The following is a 9249-nucleotide window of genomic DNA, read 5'->3' as shown; positions in this document are numbered from 1 at the left end:
AATGACCTTTGGGTCCCTAGCTTGTTCTAATTATAAATGTAGAAGAGTCATCCAAGAAAATCACGTGTTGAGCTTGATATCCCATCAACAAAGGTTGGTGTGAATTTCTAGCATGGCTTCCACGTTAGGCATACAAAAGGGCCTTTATATGGCCCTTTCTAGTTATTGTTCACAAAACCCCGTCTCACACACACACACACACACACACACACACACACACACACACACACACGCACACAAATGTTTGTATATACAAGGTGAGTGGATAAGAGAGAGAGAGAGAGAGAGAGAGAGAGTTTCTTGCATTTTGCTAGATGTCAACATACATTACACAAAGTTGCCACGAACCATTATAGATAGAGCATTGGTTTTGTTCTAAAATTCCAAAAGCAAAAAATCCAAGGTTGTGCCGAAATGGGCAACTGTAACCTTGTGTTTACATTCCACAACTCAAATGCTCGTTATCCCCCTGCCAAAGCCTCTCTCTTGTTTGTCTCTCTATCTTGTTAGGATGTCATAATGCAAAGGGGAGGAGGAACGAATTAGGCTACCATTTATAACTCTTGAGGGAGAGTCATGGAGAAGTTGCTTGATTTGTCTTGTGATGAGCAAGGGCTTATTATTAGTTATTATGGTTGGTCCAATAATATGGAAAGACCCTTGTTTTGGGGCTAAATCACTTAGATTTGGCAGTTCAAGGGTCATTCTAACGTGAGAAAAAAGGTGGTGAAAAATGGTAGTATTCGTCTCTCGCTTATGCTGCCATTATAAATGGTCTCCTTGAGGCTAACCTTCTCTAAGACAAGTTTTTTCTTGGGTTGCTCGGCTTTGGAAGTTACCCGAGGGCCTTCATTGCTCTATAGTGATGGTTATCTAGATGCAACCACTTTGATATCATCGCTCTATAGTGATGGTTATCTAAATGCAATCACTTTGATAAGTTTCGAAGTATTTTTTTTTACTTTGTCCATCCTTAAATGAGGAATAAGGGTTTGGCTTTTATATTGTTGATGGGTACAATGTTTTAGTGGATACAAGATAGTGAGGCTCCCATTATACACTCTTATTGGTCTAGCTCTATATACATAATGAATTTTTTGGCACTATATTTTGGTGGTCTTTTGTTGCATCATTAGGACTAATTTTTATTGGTAATGATTAGTGCATAATAGGTTTGTGCATGATTGTTACAATGACACTTAACTAGCTTGAAATTAGTGCTTATTGCTTAAGATATTGGTAATCTTAAGCAATGTATAGCAATCCATACATTGCTATAGGGAATCATCATCACATATGGACAATTCCATGCCCATTCGACATTCTTCTCAGCCTTTTAGGGATGCATGTGGGTTGAGGAGCTGGTATTACAACAAGACACATGGTGAATTAATTTTAAATTGATAAAAGCTTAATACTTGTAGTTGGTCCTCATGTCACTATTGGTCCTCATCTCTCTCTCTCTCTCTCTCTCTCTCTCTCTCTCTCTCTCTCTCTCACACACACACACACACACACACACACACACATTCCTAATTGCTTTGCCAACATGGACAAATGCATTTATTCTACTAAAATGCTTGGCTCGTGTAGGTGAGAAAATCACTATATTCCGTATGTTATTTTTTATTGTTTTTTCTTTTGTCTTAACAAATAAGTTGGATTTCCCCCCTCTTTCATCTTTGTAGTTTAGTAGGCCTTCTTGAATTTTCACCTTGTTGAAATTACAAAAGAAGAAACCCCATGCGCTTCATCTATAAGAAATTTTCTACTACATCAGCACGGTCCATGTTCATAACTTGAAAGTCAAGGGTCATCGTATGATCTTGAACAATAAGCTCAACCCCTTGAACCACCGTGTCCCATACTTCTTTATCATTTCCAGACATCTGTTTGACTACAGTCACGTGTGTTCAAGGGATTTAAAAAAGCCCCTCCACACTTACATACTTTTGTGGATAAAATGACTCCTCTTTTTTAAGAAAGTAATAGTTTTTTTTCCTAAATTGAGTTAAAAAACCCCTGTGCATATGTTTTTGTAACTTTTCATCATTCAATATATCACTGTTGTTGAGCCTACATGATACAATTTTTGGGGTGAATCTTCCGGGTAAGAAGCCAAGGGTTATATCAAAATGAGCAAATGGGTCATGATTTCTCTGCCTAAGTGTATGTCTAAATGTGGCCAATTTGTGAGTAATTTACACATGCTTCTTGGCTAATGCTCTAAAGGGTGTCATATTGTCATTGCAAAATCAGTTATTTGGCTAGGTTTCAATCTAAGATTGGATGAGTCCACGTGACTCACAACCATAGGTTTTTATCTAATACAAAGGACTCGATACACTTATATGAGGTTAAAATTTAGAAAAACTTTGTTTTTATTTTAGAGTGAGGTATAAAAACCTAGTACACTTGCTAAATGTACCCTCCATTGTAATTTTTACTTGGTTTGTATAACTTTTTGGCATTAGGACATAAAAGTTGGCTATGTTGAGTGTTCAATACCACATGGCTTTTATATGACAAATGGCCTTGGAATGATGCTACCTTTTCTTTACATATACAAAAAAAGGGTATAGTATTGGTATAGTGTTGTGAGTAAAATTTTCCTAAAATATTATTTTTTTTTGTAAGTTTTCATAAGAAGAGTGATTGTCTATCATACAAGATGCTAAAACTAAAATTTGAGTTGGTTATGTAGGCTTTGGAGATGAATTGCTTCATTATTTTTAGACATAATTGCCTTTTCTTGTGAGGTAATTTGTCACAAATTACATGCTAAGCTCTCAAAAACGTATCTCAATTGTCAAACAAGAATAAAGATTAGAAAATCTTTAAGAATCCAACCAAAATAGATCCAAGGGTATTTTGGGAATTTTTGAAATTTGAGGGGCATATTGGGAATTTCCACAAATTAGAGGGATATTTTGGTAAATTTTCCAAGAAAAAACCCTCTCGTGATTGGGAAAAAAATCAATATTCCTAGGGCTTTCATTTCTAAGTTCATGGTGACGATACAACCCAGATTTTATGCCAAAATCTAAGATATTTGTAAATATAATGCCCAAAATTTAACCTTGAAAATTTAAGGCCAATGAACACCCATAGCCATGAACTTTTCTTCTTGTAGCATATGTTGGTAACGTTATTACGCTTATTCTTTTATTCATCTATTCTAACCATAAGCAATTAAGATTAACAAGAGTTGTCAAGGTGAGTTGGCCTAGTGGTAAAGGTGAGGGGCTCTAAGCGCACCATTATAGTTTAATCCATGAGACATGAGGGTGTGGGTGAGTGAGCACAATCTCGTCCTACATGCTGCTGGGTCTAGACTACTTCTCATTAATTAATTAATCCTAAAGATTCCCTCCCTCCTCCGAATGTCAACTGGAAAGTGTCCCCTCACTATTGTTCCCACCTCGGCCCTTCCCCCCTTTTCGCCCTGCATCCGCCAACTCTCAGCTCTCACAGAGATGCGCTCTACCTCCCACCATCATCCCCTCGTAGCACCCACTCGATCACACCTCCGCCCTTTCCCCCTGCCTGCGATGCACCAACTTGTAACGGCTCGGGTCTTCCTACATAGCCCAACTCTCGGCTCTCAGCACTCTGCGTATTCCCCAAATTTACTCATCGTGACACTCCTTCAAACTTGCTCCAGCATGCACGTCCGCGGTTTCGAATTGATTGAGAGAGAGAGAGAGAGAGAGACGCATTGCCCCGTCGCCCCAAACAGGCGTCGCCCCTCTCAGTGTTCCACGCGCCATCCCCTGGCCTTTTGCTTTCATAAAATCATCTCTCTCTCTCTCTGTGACATGTACCATGTCCATTCCTTTTCTCCTCAAAAGATTGAGAGCATCTTCCAAGATACCCCAAAATTTGACTTGCTTCCAAAATCGTAGCAACATACTTAGCCGAAGCAAAGCTTTAAACGACTTTTTTTAAAAAAAAGATTAACAAAGGTTATCCGGGTCATGGGTTCAAGTGCGATGAGGCTACCCTTATTCTTTTGACTTTGTATTGACGAGGGTGAGAACAATGATTCTTCTTAGCCTTTGTTTGTTGACTTATACCATCTTTCGTTGGACTGCTAATATATGCTGCCACTTGGGTTTGTGTGTGTACCACATTTCAAACCCATGCTTGTAGCCTTGTTCTCCCTTCGTAGACGCACCCAAATTTACCCTTCTTTTCAGCCTAAACATTGACTCCTTTCCCTCCCTTTACTTCAATGGAGTCTTCATTTGTCCTTCAACCAAGGGTAGGCACAATCTATCAAGGTGGCCTTATGTTGCACGACCTAAATTAATACTCTTTTAATTTCCTAGTACCAAGAGCTTGCGAACCTTGTCAAAGGTTAGGCCAGTCAAGAAGTAATGGCAAACTAAGAATCTTTTGCTCCCTCTATGAAAGTCACGAGTGAGACTCGCACTGCCTCTAGTTGCGGTGTTGTCTATGACGTCAAAAAGAGACAAGCTATTCAAGAGCAAGTACAATCAATATTAATAAAACCTTAGGGGCTATTTCCCTAGTCCAAATGATGGATTGGCCACCCTAACTCGACTGGGATGACTCACCTTAAGAGTCGGGTTGCCTTCACCTACGGGGGTCGGGTGTGTGTGTTGTAATTTCAAAGTTCTACTCTCTCTCTCAAAAAAAATTATATATATATATATATATATATATATATATATATATATATATATTAATAAAACCAAAACAAAATCATAGCTCTTGAAAGAAAAACCTTCATCCGCCATTATTGCACTTGAATGCACACCCAATCCTTTTATATCCCTCAAAACAATAAACTCTGTGTGTCATTTCAATTATAGTCTCCAAACGAAAGCAACCAAAAATTAAAAGGCAAGAACAAAGCAAAACTTAGACTTTCATATGGAATAATGTGGTATATATTTTGTTCCAACTATTGAGGAACATCACCTACTCTATATAGCTTCAACATCTATCTATCATAAGCAAAGCCAAATGAAGACACTACATTTAAGGGTTTTTCCCCATGTCTCTCTCACAAAAAACTTCCTGTTCCTATTTGCTTGTCAATTGCATGGAAATATGGTAATAGCCAAACAATTCTTGATAGAAAGTTAACTCATAAAGACTCATTAATATGTAATTTGGGTTGTAGTGATGGCTAGCAATAATCAACACAAATAAGCTTGAATTTATACTCACTAATTTCAAATACAACAACTAACATAATATAACATAACATTTGAATTATAACTTGTAACCTCAAAATTATATAGACCATCTCATTTGCCGTTACAAGTCCTCTCCGTAAAGGTGAATTTGATAATGGAATTAGGAGTCATCATCTTTTATCAATTACAATCATCCTTCTATCATCAAATACTCAAGCATTATCCGGAACAAAGTGTGATGCTCTTCCCAATATATAGATAACCATAGCTTAATTTGCCATTTTTGTTAAAAATGTATGTTGAGAAAAATCTTGAAGAATCAAGTATAGTTGGTTATAGTGAGTTAGAATTTAAAAAAACAGAAGACGAAACACATATAAAAACATTTTTTATCAAACCTTATACATTTGTTAGATGTAAGACTTCTTCGTATAAAATGCTGGAAGTGTAAACCATTGGCTATGTGTTATTTTTATTTGATCTTTGAGCATCATCAAGGACTATTTTGTGTTGGGGTAAAGGCGGTGTGCCTCTTACCTTAGTTGGACGTGCCAGAGGCGTGCGATCGTCCATCACTTGTATATCCCTTATTTTTTACTAAATAGAAGAATAAAGGACTCTCTCTCACATATTGTGGTGAGTTGATATACCCACATCCTGTGCGCTCTCTCTCTCTCTCTCTCTCTCTCTCTCTCTCTCCACACACACACACACACACACACACACACCGCATTTGCGCACTCTTTAGCTGGCATCAGAGCACAATGTGGTTACACTACTATGGAAGATTTTATGTGTTGATGCGATTGAGCACCTCAAGTGTTGGTGAGCTAATTGAGAGTGTTTTCTCTCCATAGGGAGCTCCTTTTGTTTTAAGCTTGGTGCACTTCTCTTCAACATTGGTTTATGAGCATTGCCCTTGTACATGTTGCAGAGCCATAGCTTTACTAATGGCAATTGATACATGTGATAGTTCTGAGTTCACGACAATGACTCGTGTGAGACAACGGTCTCGTTCATGTCGACACTTGAGATGTTGGCATTGTGGTTACACAAGTCACATTAGATTATGTTTCTTTAAATGCATGAGGCACCGGCACAGTTGTATGTGTGATGCAAAGACGGTTTTGCTGCAAACTGAGAAATGGCTTTCTTAATGATGGTGGTGTCACGTTTACCTTTACTGTTCCTCTTGTTTTTATGTCGGATATAGATGCCACTTGCTCTCAATGGCTGCTAGATAAGTATGCAACATTCCACGTCACATCATGTCATGAGTGGTTTAACACTTTTGCTAGTGGAAGCCTTGGTTGTTTGCATCTAGCTGACGGATCAACATATGACATAGAGGGTGCAGGAGATATATGCTTCTCATTACCCAATGGTGCATCTTATATGCTACGACATGTGTATTATGTTCCTGAGATTGCACAAAGTTTGATCTCGGTGAGACAGTTGTGAGATAGTGGATGTCACCTGTTGCTTAGAGAGCAGTTCTTCCAGATGTGTTGCGGTTTGTTAGTCATTGCGTGGGGAGCCATGATTGGCTTGGTCTATCCTATGCATGTATCTGTCATGCAAGACGAAATAATCTCAAATACATTACAGTTATTTCAATGAGAGACTGGACACATATCTTTTTCCGATGAGCTCCACGACATGTCTATAGATGCAAAGTTAGAGCGGCCATGCTCTACCGAGATACATCAGATTGATCCTCTTAGAATAGAGATGCCTCCTACCATGGAGATGAGAGATACGGAGTTCTTTGCCATGCTCATGATAGAGATGATATGTTGATGCCAAGACATGTGGATACAATCCCTATGGACGATGAGGGAGGACAACTACCCTGAGTTAGGATGGACACGTCCATGCGTGACTAGTTCTGGCGGTGATGCAGTGAGGCTTGAGATATCTACTGTGGATAAATTGGTAGAGGTCACTGCTCATGGCGTTGATGCGATTAGCATGGATATGTTGGCAGAGATTATGCATTTGTCTCAACTTTCAAGACTCTCATGTATGACCTCTTAGTGTTGAGACCCGATATAACACCTGTAGTGGGAGCATTTTCAATTGGGATTGTCAGCTATGTGATGACTGACACTAGCATGATGCATCATGGACTAGTGTAAGTCATCACAGGATACCTGCAAGGTATGCATGCTGATTCTAGTAGGGATATAGACTTTTGCACACCGCTAGAGCCTATACAGCGGCATGCATCTACTTCGAGAGAAACAGTGGATATAGGTTGAGATAAGATTCCTTCTTATACCTCTTGTACATGCTACTAGGTCCTATAGTAGTATCCCTTATCGACACATTTGCCTTTAAGTAGGAGATTGTTGGGGTAAAGGCGGTGTGCCTCTTACCCTGGTCGGATGTGCTAGAGGCATTCAATCGCCCATCACTTGTACACACCTTATTCTTTACTAGATATAAGAATAAGGGGCTCTTTCTTACATATTGTGGTGAGTTGATCCACCCACATCATATATTCCCTCCCCCCCTCCCCCCCCCCCCCCCCCCCCCCCCCTGTGTGTGTGTGTGTGTGTGCACGCGCGTGCACATGCACCGCATTTGCACACTCTTCATTTTGCTGGTAGATGAAGATCTCACATGATACATTGCAACATATAGCCGACCATGAATGAATTTTGTGTAGCTAGACACAAACCCAAAATTTCAAGTGTTTAGGAACCTTGTACCTTGTTGATTGTCATTCCAAATGCAAGACTCATTGGATACTATCTACACATCATTTCAAAAGGTAGTCCATAAGAACAGCCTACAATAAAGTCTATTCTTGGCATGAATATGCTTTGGAGTTCACTAGTAGTATTAGGGAGACACCACATGTGTCACCAAAATTTCCTTTTTGACCCCTACATATGTTATGCAACCCACGTATTGTATTGTTATGTGATACCATATGGTAACCTTTAGTTAATATCTTGAGTAAACACCTTGTCTCCAGCATGCGACTCAATGATACTTTTGCATCTATGATTCTATGGTGAAACTACTTACATATTAGCCTTGTTTCATTGCACAAACCCTATTTAGGAATTAAATTGCAAAGAAGCATAATAGGGGCATTTTCTTTCAATTGCAAAGACTGTGGTGAAAAACCACCACATATCTCGAGAGAGTTTAAAATTTTAGTCATTTTATCTATATTTAATTTATTAATAGCATACCACCAACATCATTGTTAGAATTAGCATTATTGTTGATATTGAGGAGAGATATGTACGGGTGCCATATATCCCCTCTCTCTCTCTCTCTCTCTCTCTCTCTCTCTCTCTCAATCCCCAAAATAATATTTTAGAGATAGAATTCCACCACAATCTAGAAATGAATTCTAGAAAGATAGTCTAAGATTTTTAAACAGAGAACAAGCTAACTCTATAGAGAGTACGGGGTCAATTTTTACTCTTTCTAGCTATTGAAAACTTGAAAGTCAAAATTGAATTTTCAAGGTCATGCTTACGATACAACTAATATCTATGCCAAAATCCAAGATATTTGTGAATAAAATGCCCAAAATTTAATTTTAAGGCCAATGAACACCCATACTTATGACCTGTCTTCTTATACACTATATGATGGTAAAGTTCTTACACTTAATTCTTTTATTCATCTATCCTAATCATAAGAAATTAAGATTAACAAGGGTGAATTGGGTCATGGGTTCAAGTGTGATGAGGCAACCCTAATTCTTTCGACTTTGTATTAGCAAGGGTAAGAACACCGATTCTTCTTAGCCTTTGTTTGTTGACTTATGCCATCTTTTGAGTGCTGAAATATGATGCAAAAAGCTAAACATGTACTTGCCACTTGGATTTGTATGTGTACCACATTTCAAACCCATGCTTGCAGCCTTGTTCTCCCTTCATAGACACACCAAAATTTACCCTTCTTTTGAGCTTGAATATTGTCTCCTTTCCATCCCTCAATTTCAATGGATTCTAGGGTAGGCACACTCTATTAAGATGTCCTTATGTTGCACAATCTAAGTTAATATTATTTTGATTTCCTATTGCCAAGGAGCTTGTGAACCTTGTCAAAAGTC

The sequence above is a fragment of the Adiantum capillus-veneris genome, chromosome 27 (assembly GCF_014529385.1).
Source record: "Adiantum capillus-veneris isolate H3 chromosome 27, ASM1452938v2, whole genome shotgun sequence".
Lineage (NCBI taxonomy): Eukaryota > Viridiplantae > Streptophyta > Polypodiopsida > Polypodiales > Pteridaceae > Adiantum > Adiantum capillus-veneris.
Note: the sequence above shows the minus strand (reverse complement) of the source record.